This window comes from Hemitrygon akajei, chromosome 12 (genome assembly GCF_048418815.1).
Source record: "Hemitrygon akajei chromosome 12, sHemAka1.3, whole genome shotgun sequence".
NCBI lineage: Eukaryota > Metazoa > Chordata > Chondrichthyes > Myliobatiformes > Dasyatidae > Hemitrygon > Hemitrygon akajei.
This window is the reverse complement of record NC_133135.1, coordinates 84456743-84475060: the sequence shown is the minus strand read 5'-3', so window position 1 is coordinate 84475060 and position 18318 is coordinate 84456743. Positions and strand designations below refer to the sequence as shown.

At 44.4% G+C, this 18318-nt stretch overlaps 1 long non-coding RNA gene across 1 annotated transcript in view; it reads left to right on the top strand.

Annotated features, from left to right (window-relative positions):
• Nucleotides 1-17229, top strand: part of LOC140736609 (uncharacterized) — an 88696-nt gene extending 71467 nt beyond the window's left edge. The window contains exon 3 of the long non-coding RNA XR_012100987.1: nt 17061-17229. This is a non-coding gene — a long non-coding RNA (uncharacterized lncRNA). The remainder of the gene's footprint in view (nt 1-17060) is intronic.
• The last annotated feature ends 1089 nt before the right edge of the window (nt 17230-18318 follow it).

Here is an 18318-nt window from a genome sequence, read left to right as displayed (position 1 = left end):
CAATCTTCTACATTTTAAAGAATACAGTCCTAGCCTATTCAATCTTTTCTTATAATTCAGGTCCTCCAGAACTGGCAATTTCATTGTAAATTTTCTCTGCACACTTTCAACCTTGTTTACATCCTCCCTGTAGATTGGTAACCAAAACTACACACAATTGTAAGGAAATAAATGATCTTGAAAATGCTGGTGTTGGAATTCAGGCTTCTGCACCTCCTATCTGACGGTAAATGTGAAAAGATGGCATGGCTAGGGGATGTTTGATAATAGATGTTGCCTTGTTAAGGCATTGCCTCATGGAGCAACTACCATTGGTGGTGGCTTGCTAAACTATGTTATATGTTATTAGCAAGAATATTTTATAAGCCAGGAGAGTTATTATGATCACTATTTCTAACATATAGTCACATCAATGACTTATCTAAAGAGGGCAAGGGCATAATGAATGTAGTGATGAAGATTACTTGTATTTCTTTATTTTAATCAGGCTCTTTGCATCGATATTTAATTTTCAAATAACATCAAGCTTAAATGATGAAATTTTCCCTTCTGTATCAATCAATTATTTCAAAATTTTCTTAACTAATCATTTATATTGTCATTTATTTAGTTCATATGACTGTGTGAGATAGACCAACAATTATAGATACAACATTTGCATCCATCTGGAGTTGAGAGAGGTTGAAAGGAGGGGCTTTATGCTAGTGTAAGAAGTTTCAGTGTAATGGATGATAACCTTTGGTAGTGGTAACATTATTCTGCATTGGCAAAGACCTGACAATCAGGAGAAATTGTTCCTTTCCCTTTAGACAGAGCCTTTACTGAGGACATCATAGAATATACCCTGGGATACTGCATGTCCCTAGGGCTAGACATTTCAAAATTTCATCCCAAACTCCAATAGAACACAGCGCAAGCCATGAGAGGTTGAGTAAAGAAGAGTGTGCTTGAAGAGTACATACTCCAAAGGTGAAAAATGAGGGTGTTATTGTTCAAATAGTTGACCTGAATTCATTAAAGAGTTGAAGTAGAGCAAGATAGTTTAACCAAGAATTGCGGTGGATATTCAATTCTTGCTCATCTTTGCTGAGCTTGCAAACTTAACTTATATTTCTAAACACGTTTGAAAGATCACAAGCGGATACAAGTATATTTCTAACTTTATTGCTTTGTTTATTTGGTCATAAAAGAAAGTCAGTCTTCAGTTCTTAAAATGTAAATGGAGCAGTAATCAGTTTGAAGGTGAAAAGCATTCTGTGGAACAGCTTTGCAAATAAGCTATGCATTTTGAAGACAGTCTGCGTGAAAGTCAATGTCAGTAAATGCACTCATTTTATTTTTGTTCAAAAGTAAAGTATAAGACAATGTTGTTTAATCTAGACAGTTCAAACAGACTCTTGAGTTGCTTAGTTCAAGGAAGCTTGCAGAACAGATGGAAAAGATTTAGCATATTAGCGCATCCGTAACTGATATATTTATAGTTGGGAAGGTTTCATGTATTCAGAAGCTGGCTTTACTGCATTAATTATGGAACTATGTCTTCAAAAGAGTTCTTAAACGGTTTGTGTTAAAAGGTAATCTGAGGAAATATCACAAACAAGAGAAAACAAGAGATGCTAGAAATCAGAACACACATAAAATGCTGGAGGAACTCAGCAGGCCATGCAGCATCTAGGAGAAGTATACAGTCGATGTTTTGGACTGAAACCCTTCAGCAGCATCTTTTCATAGATGCTGCCTGGCCTGCTGAGTTCCTCCAGCATTTTGTGTGTGTTGCTGAGGAAATACCATACGTGTGTCACCCAAATGGGAGGAAATAAGATATAAATGTAAAGAGCAGTTCAGGTTTAATAAGAATGTGGTAAAGAACATTAAGAAACATGGAAGAAACACTAGTATCCATTTCTCCAACTTCTGATTCTGTGATGGATGATTCATTTATCTAAAACTCAAGGGTATGTCTTTTTAGTTTATAGGAATTGTACCTGTGTTTTGGAAATCCCTTGTGTGTTGAACATGGTTTATATGGAAATCGTTTATCCTTTGTGTTTTGTGCTTAATGGTTTGTGATTTAGAAACAGTTTGTAATTTGGAAATGCTTTATGAGATAAAAATCCTCTGTGTGTTTTAAATGTGCTTTAACAGTGTTTGGATTTAAAAGTGTATCACTGAAAATGAATGAACTGTGTTTTGAACTACTTTGTTAGCTGGAAGTATCTTCTCCTTGGTAGGGGGAGAGGACCCACCACTCAAATAGTAGGTATTGGCAGCTATACACACCATGGAGAGCAAACTGGGAAGTAAACTGTTCCTTGGAGATTGGCTAGGTACAGTATAATCTCACTTTAGTCAAGTATTTGAAGCTATTTATATCCAAATAAGGCTTAAGGTCTTTGCTTGAGTTTGGAACTTCGTGGTCAGCAAACCCAATACCATCACAGTCAACTCCCACTGTAGTCATTTTATACTAAAAGTATTACTTTATAAATAATTGTTATTTAGCAGCAGTTGAACTCAGAGTTCTCAAAAAGTGTGATGGCACCCTACCCAGTACTATAAAATGTTCAATATCCTGGTTTCCAGCAGTGGTGCAGACAAATGCTAGTTGATATTATGAATGTGTTAATAATATAGCAGAAATATGGGATAATACCACAACTGCTCCTCAAATGGAATTTTGTGGCAACCCACTTTCTGCGCAGGTGAACCGGCTTACAAGTAGCCAGAGCGCGGGGGGAGACTTTGGTAATGCACCTCTGACGTCATTTCCACCCGGAGAGGGTGGGCGCTAGGGACTAAATGCCCGCGCCGCGAAGTTTGAATAAACTAGTCTCGAAACGACTTACCGACTGCGTGTCATTATTTCAGCGCTGTGTGTAGCACATCGCTACATTGGTGACCCGGATGGTCCAAATGGGATTTGGATCGAAGATGACCGACTCTTCATCTGTTCACTCAGTTTCGCTAAAACTGCCGACTTTCTGGACGCTGCGACCACGCGTGTGGTTTAGCCAAGCGGAAGCCCAGTTCCAGATTCGGCAGATTTCTTCTGATTCCACGTGTTACTACCACGTGGTGATCACCCTTGACCAGGAGACGGCCGCCCAGGTTGTGGATTTCATACAGTCGCCCCCAGAAGAAGGCAAATATGAAGCATTCGAAGCGCTGCTCATTGGGACCTTTGGCTTCTCACGGCGTGAGCGAGGTGCCCGCCTGCTTCACCTGGATGGTTTGGGAGACAGACTGCCGTCAGAATTGATGAACGAGATGCTGTCCCTGGCTGACGGACACAAGCCCTGCCTCATGTTCGAGCAGGCGTTCCTAGAGCGACTGCCCGATGACATACATCTGCTGCTGGTCGACGCAGATTTCAACGACCCCCGGAAGGTGGCGGCCCGGGCAGACGTGTTGTGGAAAGCCAAGAGGGAGAGCGTGGCGTCCGTCCGTCAGATTACCAGGCCATGCGCCCAACAGCAGACCAGACCAGGCCCGGCAGGGGGGCGCACACAACACAGAGGCGGGAGTGAGGAGGCCAGTGAACAGTGGTATTTCTACCACCAGCGGTGGGGCACAAAAGCCCGTCGTTTTCGTCCGCCCTGCAAGGGCCAGGGCCAGGGCCAGCTGCCGCTAATGACTATGGCGGCAGGCCACCAGGACAGCCTCTTGTACGTCTGGGACAAACAGTCCGGACACCACTTCTTGGTCAACACCGGAGCGGAGATCAGCGTCTTGCCCACGACGGGGTACGACACCCGCAACAGGAAGCCAGGACCCACCCTGAGGGCCACAAACGGCAGCACGATACGGACCAATGGCACCCACACAGTGCAGCTGCAGTTCGGCGCCAGCCAGTTCATGTGCGACCACACTGGCCGCGGTGGCCCAACCACTCCTGGGAGCGGACTTCTTGCGAGCTCACAGCCTGCTGGTCGACTTGCAAGGGAAAAGACTGGTACATGCCGAGACTTTCCAGATGTTCTCCCTGGGTGAAGCCAAGTTGCCGGCCCCACACCTGGACTCCATCACGCTGTCGGACAGCAAATTCACCAAAATGCTGGCGGACTTTCCATCGATTCTGGCACCGCAATTCACGGCAGCCATGCCCAGACACGGGGTACAGCACCACATTCCGACCCAGGGTCCACCCCTCCACGCCCGCGCACGAAGGCTCCCCCCGGAAAAGCTCCGCCTGGCGAAGGAGGAGTTCAAGAGGATGGAGGAATTGGGGATCGAATGGAGGTCCGACAGCCCATGGGTCTCCCCCCTGCACATGGTGCCCAAAGCAGCCGGGGGTTGGAGACCATGTGGCGACTACCGCAGACTAAACGAGGCTACAACTCCAGACCGCTACCCCATGCCGCACATTCAGGACTTTGCAGCAAACCTGCATGGGGCAAAAATCTTTTCCAAAGTAGACCTCGTCCGGGGGTACCATCAAATCCCAGTGCACCCTGATGACATCCCCAAAACAGCACTTATCACCCCGTTCGGCCTGTTCGAGTTCCTCCGAATGCCGTTCAGCCTGAAGAATGCCGCACAGACGTTCCAGCAGCCAATGGATGTGGTGGGATGCTACCTGGACTTTGCGTTCATCTATTTGGATGACATCCTTATAGCCAGCAGTAGTCATCAGGAGCATCTGTCCCACCTCCGCCAGCTCTACTCCCCCCTGCGTGATTTCGGCCTCACAATCAACCCGGCCAAATGCCAGTTCGGTCTCAATACCATCGACTTCCTGGGCCACAGGATTACCAAAGACGGGGCAACACCTCTGCCCGCCAAGGTAGACGCGATCCGCAACTTTGTCCGGCCCAACACGGTCAAAGGCCTGCAGGAGTTCGTTGGTATGGTGAACTTCTACCACCGTTTCCTCCCCTCAGCAGCCCATATTATGCGCCCTTTGTACACCCTGATGTTGGGTAAAGGCAAGGACATTACTTGGGACGAGGAGGCCGCGGCCAATTTCATTAAAGCCAAGGAAGCCTTGGCAGATGCCGTGATGCTGGTGCACCCCAGAATAGACGTTCCGACCGCCCTCACAGTGGACGCATCCGACACAGCAGTCGGTGGGGTGCTGGAGCAACTCATCGAGGGGCACTGGCAACCCCTGGTGTTCTTCAGCAAGCACCTACGACCACCCGAACTCAAGTACAGTGCTTTCGACTGGGAGCTGTTGGCACTGTATCTGGCGATCCGGCATTTCAGGTACTTCTTAGAAGGCAGGCCGTTCACCGCGTTCACGGACCACTAACCATTGACCTTCGCGTTCATGAAGGTGTCCGATCCCTGGTCGGCTCGCCAGCAGCGACATCTGTCCTACATCTCCGAGTACACGACAGACATCCAGCATGTCTCGGGGAAGGACAACGTCGTGGCAGATGCACTCTCCAGACCAGCTATCCAGGCCCTGTCCCTGGGGGTTGACTATGCAGCACTGGTGGAGGCACAGCAGGCAGACGATGAGATGCCCAGCTACAGGACCGCAGTCTCGGGTTTGCAGCTGCAGGACTTTCTCGTAGGCCCAGGTGAGAGGACCCTCCTGTGTGACATGGCTACCGGCCAACCTCGCCCCATTGTCCCAGCAGCCTGGAGGTGGCGAGTTTTCGACTCCATACACGGTTTGGCGCACCCATCTATCAGGATAACCGTCCGGCTGGTCTCCAGCAAGTTCGCGTGGCACGGACTTTGCAAGCAGGTCAGTGAATGGGCCAGAATGTGCACGCAGTGCCAAACAGCCAAGGTGCAGTGGCACACTAAAGCCCCGCCGCAGCAGTTCGAACCCACTCACCGGAGGTTCGACCACATTCATGTGGATATCGTGGGCCCCCTACCAGTGTCCCGAGGAGCGCGGTACCTCCTAACTATGGTAGACCGGTTCATGAGGTGGCCAGAGGCGGTCCCGCTCACCGACACATCTGCCGATTCCTGCGCCCGAGCACTGATTGCAACATGGGTAGCACGCTTCGGGGTACCGGCCCATATTACCTCCGACAGAGGCGCCTAGTTCACCTCCAGCCTGTTGGGAACGCAGCTGCACCACGCAACTGCCTGCCACCCACAGTCGAACGGACTAGTGGAACGCTTCCACCATCACTTGAAGTCAGCTCTCATGGCCCGCCTGAGAGGACCTAACTGGGTGGACAAGCTTCCCTGGGTCCTGCTTGGAATTCGCACAGCACCCAAAGAGGATCTGCACGCCTCGTTAGCCGAGTTGGTTTGCAGCGCACCCCTGGCCATCCCAGGAGAGTTCATACCAGCCCCAAGGGGGCAAGAGGAAGAACCCACAGCAGTCCTGGACAGACTACACGAGAGGCTTGGCAACCTGGCCCCCGTACCGACTTCACAGCACGGATGGACCCCGACCCATGTACCCACAAGACCTGCAGAACTGTAAGTTTGTGTTTGTACGAAGGGGCGGACACCGGGCACCGCTACAGCGGCCGTACGAGGGGCCGTTCAAGGTGATCAACAACAACGGGTCCACGTACGTTCTGGACATTGGGGGGAGAGAGGAGGTTTTCACAGTGGACCGACTCAAACCGGCCCATGTTGACTCAGCGCAGCCGGTCGAGGTTCAGGCACCGCGGTGCAGAAGCAGACCTCCCAAATAGAGGCTGATCCAGACTGTGGACATTGGGGGGTGTATCGCCGGTTCTGGGGGGTGGGGGGTTATGTGGCGACCAACTTTCTGCGCAGGCGAACCGGCTCACAAATAGCCAGCGCATGGGGAGAGACTTTGGTAATGCACCTCTGATGTCATTTCCGCCCGGAGAGGGCGGGCGCTAGGGATTAAATGCCAGCGCCGCGAAGTTTGAATAAAGTAGTCTCGAAACGACTTACCGACTGCGTGTCGTTATTTCAGCGCTGTGTGTAGCACATCGCTACAATATAATGAATATTTTATTCTTGAAGTAAGAGACTGGAATATGTAAAGTGCTGGGTTGATTAAACACAAACAGTTCAGGTGTCCAGGAGATGTGGTAGTAGGTGTACAGCACAACAAAGCAACAATCCTAATTCATTATCATAAAATAAACCACACAAAATACTACATAGTAAGTTACAAAGATTTCCACAAAGATTTCAGAGCTCACAATTCTTTGTCTCCATTTGATTGTTACTATCTTCGGGGGAGTTGATTGTTGCGGTTGTCAGGGGATCTCTGAATTCCAACTTGTGAGATCATTCTGGGTCTCCTTGGAACTGATCGTGATTCTTTGGTCTAGGTGAAGTCCCAAGAACCAAGGGAAAGGTGCCCTAGTAGAGGTTCCCAGATCACAGAAAGACACATGGAGATGAACAAACTCATTGATTTTTTTTGTTCTCATTCCACTAGCTCAGCATGGTTTCTTCAGGAATTCCACAAGCGTTGAGAGACATGCAAAGGCAGATAACCTCGGTGGTCTTTTGTTCACATGCTTTTGGTGCCTGTGCCAGGAAAGAATCCAGGCACTCTCAGCAAATACAAACATTATTTTGTATTTGACATTAATAAACCTACAGTATTTAACTTGTAAAGACATCCTGCATGCTCACAAAGAGTTGAAGTATCCCTTGGAGCTTTTCAGGCTTTCATCCAATATTTTACAGAATTTAATACATCACCACAAAGAATGATGAAGGGATAGAATGTTAAGTGGGAATCAGATTAGACAGACCAAACACCATGTATGACCTGCTGAACTTAAACTATCATAATTTGTACCAGATTCCAACAATGCAGCAATAATTCTCGCCTGGAGATAACAAATTGACTCCTTTTTAGGTAAAAACCTAGCACCCTGGTGGGGACCTCATGCTTATGTGATAGGACTTGATGAATCATATCATAATCCCGGTGCATGGGGATGCTGTGTATTCCATGTTCCAGGCACGCATGAGGTAGTGCCCTCACCAGCAAACACTAGAGGTATTAATGAATCCCGGAGAACAGATGCAATGGAATTACTAAAAAGTGACTGCAGTCAATAAGAGAGTAACACAGGGAAAGGTTCCTGCTCAGAAGTCTCAGCAGCTTCACTAGTACAAACCTCTCATCAGGTTTTAGGCCCTTTGACAATTCAGAGTTTGCAGGCAGAATGAGCACACTTCCAGCTAGCGCTGAAGGAATTCTGAAGCGATTACTTCAGAATGCCAGGAGCCTACAGGGCTACTGGGCTACTCATTCTACCCAACATAGTCAGCAATTCTTATTCATTTTATTTCCCATAGTCTCGGTGGCACCCCCACACGAGTGTGGAAATCCATATCAAATATATTTATAAACAAATAAATGACACAAAGGTACAGGGAGTCATCATACTGTATTCAGTAAAAGAGTCAAAAAGTGGGGATAACAACAGCCTATATCAGAGAACAAATGGCAAGGGCAGACTGGGACCTAGTTCATTCTATAATGTCCCCCCTATATCCCAGTGAACATCTCCGCACCATGCGTGGAGTTGCCCTTAATCAACACCTGATACATGAACAATTTCAGAATGTTGGAAATATCCTGTGCACCCACACGGTGGTAGCAGGATTGCTGCTTAATCCCACAGAAGGGCAATAAGGTGCCAGCACAGGGTCCTCCCCTTTTCCCCCTAGTGGGAATGTAGGGTCAGTAACAAACTCATCAACCTGGCATCGTTCCGATGAACAGGGGCAGGCATCTGAGTTTCAGCAATCTGGGGAGTATGGTTAGTTGCCACTGTTCTTTTTAAGCCTCAGTCTGCCACATTCCTTCAAGGAAAGTTTTGGTGCTCAATTGTAGGAGTCCTATTTTTGTACTACTGTTTGTGATTTTGCCTTTGGACCAAGTCTGAGTCCATTCCAGACCTTACTTTGCACTTGGGTTCACCACCATCCATAGCTCTCTCATTACAGCCCGATTGAGCAACGTGAACCTAGCAGAGCATAGATACCTGTGAACCACATTTGCCTACCAGGGAGCAACTGTAGGCAGACATGACAATATGCTTCAGGAGATGCCCACCACACTCCAGAAACTCTTCTACTCCAGTAGGCAAGATCCAGGTTTGGCCGGTGTGGCTGCCAGTTCTGGGCAAGTTCAAGCTGGAGACTCCATGAGGGATCGTTGCACCTATCGGCTCCCGAGCGGTTTGATAGTAACCCTGAAGTACATCAGGGATTCCTGGTACAATGCTTCTTGGCCTTCAAATTACAGCCAACCAAGTTCCCATCGGAATGCAGTAAGGTAGCCTATATCTTCTTGTTCCGTTCAGAAAGGGCTCTTACCTGGTCCACGGCACTCTGGGAGAAGGGTTCACTCATCTCTGCCAGTGCAAACCTATTCTCAGACACTTTGAGGAAGGTATTCCATCACCCTGCTGGAGGACATGAATGTGTGATAAAGCTCCTCAACTTGTGCCAGGGGAATCAGTCTATGACCGATTATACATCTTAGCCACAGAGAGCAGATGGAATATGAAAGCACTAACTACCCTAATCCATAATGGATTAAGTGATGAGCTAAAGGATGCTCTTGTGGTTCAATATCCAGTAGATGATCTAAAGAGTTGTATAGACCTGGCAATTCGACTTGATAACCGATTAACTGTCATGGTCCCGTCTGGCAATCCCCCATCTCCTTGATTGGGCCTTAATCCCCTCGTCTGATTTCCAATTGTTCCCAGTTCCATTAATTACAGCGCACCTGGTTTCTATCAGCGAATGCAGGATAAGAACTCTGGAGTCACAGCAATGGGCTGCCAGTCCGTTGGTTGACTCTAGTGTGTGTAAACCTTGTTTGCTGATTCCTCAGGACTGTCAGTTCTAAGCTCTGCACCATTCCCTGGATAATCTACATAAACCTTGTCTCCGTGTAAAGACTCTCCTGGATACCTGTACCACATTTGTGACTTTGCTAGCACCTCACGACCCTGTCTTCGTGTCTGTGTCCTACACTTGGGTTCGTCCCCAGCTACATCCTTGCAACATTAACAGAAAGGAGAAGGAATAGACAAAGGGGTTTATCCTGAAAAGACTCTTTTCCCTGACTATCCTCTGTCCTCTCCTATCTCCTGGGCTCAGACTCCTCCTCAACCGCTGCTGATCCCAGCCTCCGAGGAGCCTATAAATATAGGTCAGACAAGGCTCTCTCAAGCTGAAAGAAAGAAAAGAGAGGGATAATGTCCAGCATTTACTGTAGAGAGGCTGGACATTAGCAGATCCCTTGTCCCAAGCTGATGAGAAACCCCTGGGACCGTCCATTGAATGGAGGGCTGTGATAGTTGCTAGCATCACTTCCGGTTCAGCTCTCTCCAGCATGGTGCTTCCCTTCACTTCATGAGGAGAACAAAAACATTCCCTAGATGCCTTGATTGACTCCGATGCAGAAAGGAATTTTTTTGGGTCCCAGAATGGCCAGAAGATTGAAAATCTCCTTTTTGTGTCTCAGCCAGTGACTCATTGACAAGGCCTGGATGGGAGACCTTTAGAGTCAGGGCCGATCAATCACCAAACATGCCTGCTTAGGCTCAAGATTGGCCAGCATGTGGAATCAATCTGGCTCCATTTCATTCACTCCTCCAGAAAAGCCATTTATTCTGGTTCATCACTGACTGTCATCCCACAACACGAGAGTCAATTGGACTACTGGGTTTGTTCTGGGCTGGTCAAACCAATGAAAAAGGAAATACCTTCAAAAGAAGCAGAAGACCTTCAAAGTTACATCGGGAAATAGGGTTTACTTCTGAGACTACTTCCAACATATCTCCTAAATTAGCAGTTGAATCTTCCACCTCTAACCCCATTGCATCCCATTTGTCTAGAGTACCTCCAGAATATTCATACCTGCTGGAGGTCTTCAGAAAAAGGCCACCGCTCCACCAGCTTACCGGGATTACAACTGTGCCATTGATCTGATAATGGGTACTTGTACTTGTCCTCCCCTTGATTCTTAAGAATCAATTATTTCTCAAGCTTGAAGAGTGAATTCTGTGTATCCATAATCTCCTTCCATAAAATGTCCTACTCCCTCTCCTGCAGCTCAGAGAAAACAAAAGGTAAAGAAGGGGAAAGATCAATGTTAATGTTATAAAAATTGCACAAGAGTATTTTCATAACAGCTCTAATCAAAATGTTCCATCTAATGAATAGGATTATTACTCTTGCCTTTCCATATGTCAGTGCTCATATTTTTGGCAAATTTCGACCCTACCATTTTGATACAGCAACAGACATACAACAAGTGCTGCAGGGATTGACTCGTAAAAGTATATATCTTGCATAGATCTGGCTAATGGCTTCCGGTCATACCAACTTCTTGAAAGTGGCAGACAGAGGCTATGCAATTGACATTAAAAACTTTCTGCTTTACTGAAGTAAAAATTCCTAGGTATGACAATTACTGATCAGGGACTTGGTCTTACCCCTGAATTAGACAAAAAAAAAAATCACTGGAATAGGATATCCAATGATCATAAAAGCCTGCCAATCAACCATAGACCTATTGAATTATGGTAGAGCTTTCTTACCTGACTAGGCTCAGTTGTTAAAACCACTGCCCAACAGATGTAAACCAAAAAATGCAAAGACTTGTTTTTATCCCAGAAGACTGAGGCACTAGAGAACTTGATGGATGCAGTTCAGCAAGCAATAATCCTCCAGATAAGAGACTTAACAAAATCTCTGGTTCAGCGAATTTGTGTTTCTCCAAGAACTGCTGTAGCCATCTGCTCTAATGAGGGGGAAGAAACACATATAATTTCACCTCAACAGAACAGAAATGTACTGCTTTAGAACAATGCTTTACTATGGTATTCTATAGACTTATTGCAGTAAGACCACTGCAAGGGGACAAACCAATTACTACATAAACTTTGCTTTGCCTCTTTACCTATTCCTCTGGTGTGTCCTTAACCTTGGCAGAGTGAAGAGCAGAAGCTGCCCTGACCATATTATCCTTGCTCTTCTCCCTTTCCTAGTTCTGATCATGAATGTTGTGTATTGGTATGCATGTTGCTTGCCACAGCTTGAGGGTGGTTGGAATGTGTCTGTCATGAATAATTGGTCTAATAACACAAGCCCATGGAAACATGATTTTTTCACTCACCTATTTGGTTGTTACACATTTACTTATTCTATACACAGTTCTTAAGGTTTTCTAAAATGTATAGTGTAAATGTGTTGTCCATTGTTAATGATGGTACTATATCAGAATCAGAATCAAGTTCAATATCATTGGCCTATGTCATGAAATTTGTTGTTGATATTAAACCTGATTCTGATTCTGTCATGGTTTACACCTTTGACTTTTAAAACCATCTATCTTACAATATTTACTCTGTTATATTACACAGTGCTAAAACACTAGGAATAAAAAGGTATCTACCGCCAAGGAACAAGATAGCCATCCCTGAGCAATGACATACTCCCAATAGTCTTTTTACCTATTCTGCTGTGATTTCTTTAGAAGCAAAGATGTAATCCTAAGGCCTCTGAGATTCATAAAGCATTATACTGTCACAAGGTAGAATTGTTTGAATGTGTTTCACTTACTATTTGGGTATTTGTATATATTGTGTAGGTGCTACTCCTACATTGCAGCAAATAGGACCACTGGGCCTATCAATATTGGTATTCTGGTTACACTTAATAGTTGTTTATTTGGTTGATAAAATCCCATGGTCTAACAGAACAGACTGAGTAGCCTTGCTATGTTAAAATTCTCTTTGAAGACATAGAAGTTAGAAAGATGTGTCAAATCTTCTCAGTTAGACTCAATTCCTATCAAAGGAAACCTTGAACAATTGTGCACAGAGTTCAGAATCACTAAAATGAGGAAAAAACATAAGCAGATGGTGTTAGATTGTTATACGCAGGCTTCGGTTTATTGCGGGAATGGGTTCTGTTCTTGGGGTTCAACAACTGGCCACTATTCAACATGCCAAGGGTTTGGCCTGAGAATCTTGATCATGTTTGGAAGCCGAAGATCTGGAGACGGCGGATCAAGGGTTGGTGTCACGGTAGGCGATCTCATGCGTTGTCGGGGTGGCCAGAAAATCTTATGCTGTGGGCCCGAAGACCCGAGGTCTTTGCGATCTTTGGACACAGAGCTCGAAAAGAGTGATGAAATGGACTTTTAAGATTGTAAACCAGTGGGTTGTTGTTACGTCTCCCACTCACTGTGAAAATGGGGGACACCTCCCTCTCCCTTGCCAGAGAGAAAGAGGACCTGTGGGCTGTCAAATTTCGGATGAAATGCAAAGCTTTTGGGGTAACTTTGGTTTGTGCCTTTGCTATTGCTTAGCACACACTTGGGCTCGGTGATGGTGCCGACGCACGTTCTTTTTGCTGTTGGAGGGGAGGGGGTATTGTTGCTTGCTGCTGCTTACGTACAGGAGGGGGGAGTTGGGGAGACTTTGGGGTTCTCACGTTTAACTGTTGTTCATTCTTTTGTAGCACTTCTCTGTTTTTGTGTATGTTTGCAAAGAAAAAAGCATTTCATGATGTATATTATATACATTTCTCTGACATTAAATTTGACCTTTGAACCTTTGAAGTTGCACGATACCCAATATACTGCAGTAAGGGTGCATTTTGGGATTAGGGCATATAGCAACAACCAACCTCCTGATCTGAATATGGATTGTAGATTCAATTTACAATTCAACTCAGAACAATAGAATGCAGACCAGGAAACAGGCACTTAACTGATTTTGTCTGCATAAGCATGAAGGCAACCAACACCCCACTGCACGAATAGGACTCAGAAAACAGCACGTAGATATAGGAGACATTTGACTGAAATGCCTGTGCAGGCATGAATGCAATTAACATTCCATTGTATGAAAGTGACAGTAATTAACTCTTGTTTTGACTATGTTGGAAAGAACATCCAGGCATTTGAAAATGACATGTAATTTAAAAGAAGCATCATGAGGGTCTTGTAACTATAGAAATTTTCCTGTTACTTTTGTTTCTTAACACATAAAAACTTACTGTAATGTTGGGTTGAGGAGTCTCTCTCTCTCTCTTTCTCTCTTCCTCTCTCAATATATAAGTGACTTCAAAAGGCTGGCATCTTTTTTGTGTGTAGCATTGAATAAAAGCCTACTTTACATCTATGGGCTGTGTCTCTCCGGTGACTCTGTTCACATTATAACACTGCCTTTTAAAAAAATTATAGAGAAATGACACTTGGAGTAATCTGATTATTTAATCTATGTTGCATATTTTAAGACTAGAATGCAAATCTGGTTTTTAGATACAACAAGGAATGTTCCAGAAAGACTTAATATTCTTTGCCGATGGCTAGAAGAAACTTGGTCAAATTTAAAGACTATGATATGCAACCTGACGTTGTTTCTGATTCTGTCACGCTTTACGCCTTTGACTTTCAAAACTATCTGTCTTACAATATTTAGTATGTTGTATTATACAGCGCTAAAACACCTACTCGGAGGGAAAAGATACCCACCCCTCAGGAATGCTATCCTCCCAATTATCTTTCTACCTGTTGTGATTTCTTCAGAAGCGAAGGTGTAATTTTGGGGCCTCCAAGGTATAGAAAGTATTACTGTATATTGTCGGTAGAACTGTTTAAAATGTGTTTTACTTACTATTGGGGTAAAGTATATATTGCGTATGTGATACTCCTACAATGCAACAAATAGGACCACTTGGGGTATCAATGTTGCTATTTGTGTTATACTTAATGTTACAAGGATAGTTTGTATATTTGTTTGATTAAAAACCCATTGTCTGACAGAACAGACTGAGTAGTCTTGCTTTGTTAAACTTTTCTGGGAAAACATAAAAGTTGGGAAGATGCGTCAGTTCTTCTCAGTTAGACCTAATCCTTAACAAAGTAAGGGGGGGAAACCGGAACAATTATACACAGAGTTCAGAATCACTAAATTGGTAAGGAACTTATGGTTGGTGTCATAATGTTAAGTTACACCATACCAGACATACTGTTATCAGAGGATCACCCGTCTAACTACGTATATAATCAATGTTGTGCATTTCAAGGCAGAATGCAAGTCCCATTTTTGGATGCAACAAAGAATATTTTAGAAGGATTTGATATTCTTCAACTTTCGATTTCAGATGGTGCCAGCAAATGCATGCGACATCTCACTAGCAGTTGAAAAGGCAAGAAATTTGACTAAAAACATTACAAATAACACATTTTCTGAAGTAAATTGAGGTAAATTATCACCGCAAACAATGAAGAGGCAAGTGAATTTGAGGGAGGAACCATGCTGCTACGTTATAGAATTGATGCAAATGGAATAAGCCATTTGTAAAGAAAAGCCAAGGCAGAGGAGTTTTGATGTCCATACAACTGGCCGAGGTACAAGGTTGGATTGCTATGGGTGGTGTGCCAATTTGGAGAAATTGAGAGTAACTTTGGGCTGGGCGGTGATATCTGGGTCCACAGCAAGTCGCTGGGCAGAATGGTCGAAGCCTGGAATCTTCCGCTGCAGCGGTGTTCGAGCCCTAGTGTGAAGTAAAATACACTGTTTGGACAATTTATACTGTCTGGATCAGATAGACTGGAAGGACAGGGTGTCAGGACTGGAGGCGAGAGCCAATTTTGCTTGCTGTCTGTAATGTTCACTCCTTGCTCCACGGCGCAGAGGTTATGCTGTGCTCCGTGCTGCTAATATGATGATACCGAGGCTTTTTACCTGCTCCGGCGTTCAGACCTAAGGACTCATTTTGGTTTGGAATGTTGTTGTTCACTTCCAATTGTTTGCAAGATTTGTGTTTTGTTTCCCTTTCTCTGCATGTCTGGTGTTGGTCTTTTTTTAAAATTAGGTTCTTTCACATTTCTAGCTTTGTGGCTGCCTGTAAGCAAACAAATCTCAAGGTTGTATAACTTATATATTTTTGATAATCAATGTACTTTGAAACTTTGAAACAATGGCAAGAAAAAACTCAGTCAAATTACAAGAATATTTTTCTCTACATTCTGAGAGTCACTGAACTGACATAATCAGATGAGTGAGGCACAAGTTTCTTTCTCATATTCATACTCAGCCTGACTGGATTAAAATGCTAGCTACAGCAACAGCTGAGACCTTTCTAGCTGTTGCACATTTAGCTTCCACAGCTGGGAATACAGTTTCTGAGTGGATTGGCACTACCTTAAATTGGGTAGAAGATTTTTTTTCAGTTTCCAGTGGACGTTTTCCCTAGCCATTGGAATTATTGTTTTTGTAGTGCTCTTTTTGCTGAAATGTTGAAGCCTGCAAGGATGGAAACTTGGAGAACTCTGCCTTTTTTATAAAGGCTCCACACTTAAGACTCTGTGAACTCCCATACATGACCTGTGGTATAATGGGTTACCTTTCCTATGACAGCTGTGCTATTCCCCGCCTTATTACTTATTCCTCTGATTAATCCTCAACCCTGGAAGAGTGACGTGTGGGGATTGCTTTGACCACTAACCTTGCGTATGGGTATACATGTTTCTCAATCCCTTGAGGGGCTTTGTGATGTGTCCATTATGAATGATGAGTTGACAAACATTATTATTTACTTACCTATTTGGATGTTGCATATCTATTTGATAACATAGATTGTAGTGAGCTCCTTGGGCCCGTGCAGGAAGCTCAAGAGCAGTGGGCTCCAAGGTTTTTAAAGCAGCTGAATTGGTGAATTGTTGTTTAATTTAAGTTGTTAATCCTCCCTGGTGCTTTCTATTTAAGCTTGTTAAGTTTACTTTTACAGCCTCAGGAATTCCGTGTTACCTGTATTATTTAAGCGGAAGGTCTATTAGTACTATTGTGGAGTCCTAGTTTTGAGAATATTACATCTCAGAGTGTTGCTTGCCCTAACCATCTATGTGGTAATTCTTATGAAGAAACCCTGGTTGCCCTCTCTGCATGAAAGTCTGTCTTTCCTCTACATTTGGGTCCCATCATTGCCACTGTACTTTGTGCCATGGGTAACTTTGTATATATATATATATATATATATATATATATATCTGTGATTCTTAAGGTTATATAAATGTACTTTGTAAATGTGTTCTTCACTGTTAATGATGGTTTTATACCACAGTACTGCAAAGACTTAGGCTCTATAGTTTCTTTTTATGGTTCCAGATGGTATGGCCCCATGGAGCCTTGATCTCAAAATCATCAGAGCTATCTGGGATTACCTTGAGAGTCAGAAGCAAGGAAGAAAGCCAAAGTCTGCAGAACAACTGTGGAATGTTCTCCAATATGCTTGGAACAAACTACCAGCTCGTTTTCTTATAAAATTGCATGACAGTATACTTGAGTATTGAAGCAGTATTAAAGTCAAAGGATGGATATACCAAATATTAATTTGATTTCATTTTAAAGTAATTTTTTAATATTTAGAAACTTCTCATTTGATTATTTTTGAAAGCATCTTTGCTTTGCAGATTTTTTTACATATGCCTAAGACTTTTGCACAAACTGTATCATAGTTCATATTTTTATATTCAAAAAATAAATAAATCAGGGATGGGGTAAGAAGGGGACGAGGTTCCCCCTCCTTTTTTTTCTCTCTGTCCATCACTCTTTGCCTGTTCTCCATCTCCCTCTGGTGCTCCCCTCCCCCTTTCTTTCTCCCTAGGCCTCCCATCCAGTGATCTTTTCCTTTCTCCAGCTCTGTATCCGTTTTGCCAATCACCTTTCCAGCTCTTAGCTTCACCCCACCCCCTCCTATCTTCCCCTATCATTTCAGATTTCCCCCTCCCCCTCCTACTTTCAAATCTCTTACTGTCTTTTCTTTCAGTTAGTCCTGATGAAGGGTCTTGGCCCGAACTGTCGAGAGTGCTTCTTCCTATAGATGCTGCCTGGACTGCTGTGTTCCACCAGCACTTTATGTGTGTTGCTTGAATTTCCAGCATCTGCAGATTTCCTCGTGTTTGCGTTCTGTAATCCCTCTTAATCACCTTCTTGACCTGTGTAGCCACTTTTAAGGAGCTATGAACTTGGATCCCAAGATCGCTCTGCTCAGCAAAACTGTTAAAGACCTTACCCTTAACAGTGCACTGTCTCCTTGCATTTGCCCTCCTGAGGTGCAACACCCACATTTATCTGGGTTAAATTCCATCTGCCATTTCGCATCCTGCATCTGCAACTGATCTATATCGTGCTGTCTTCTTTGCCAGTCTTCTACACTATCCACAGCTCCAACAACCTTGCTATCATCCGCAAAATTATGAACCCACCCATCTACATTTTCATCCAGGTCATTTATATATATTACAAACCCAGATCCCTGTGAAACACCACTGATTACAGACGTCCAGCTCAAATAAGTTCCTTCTACTCCGACTCTCTGTCTTCTATGGGCAGGCCAGTTCTGAATCCAAGCAGCCAATTTGCT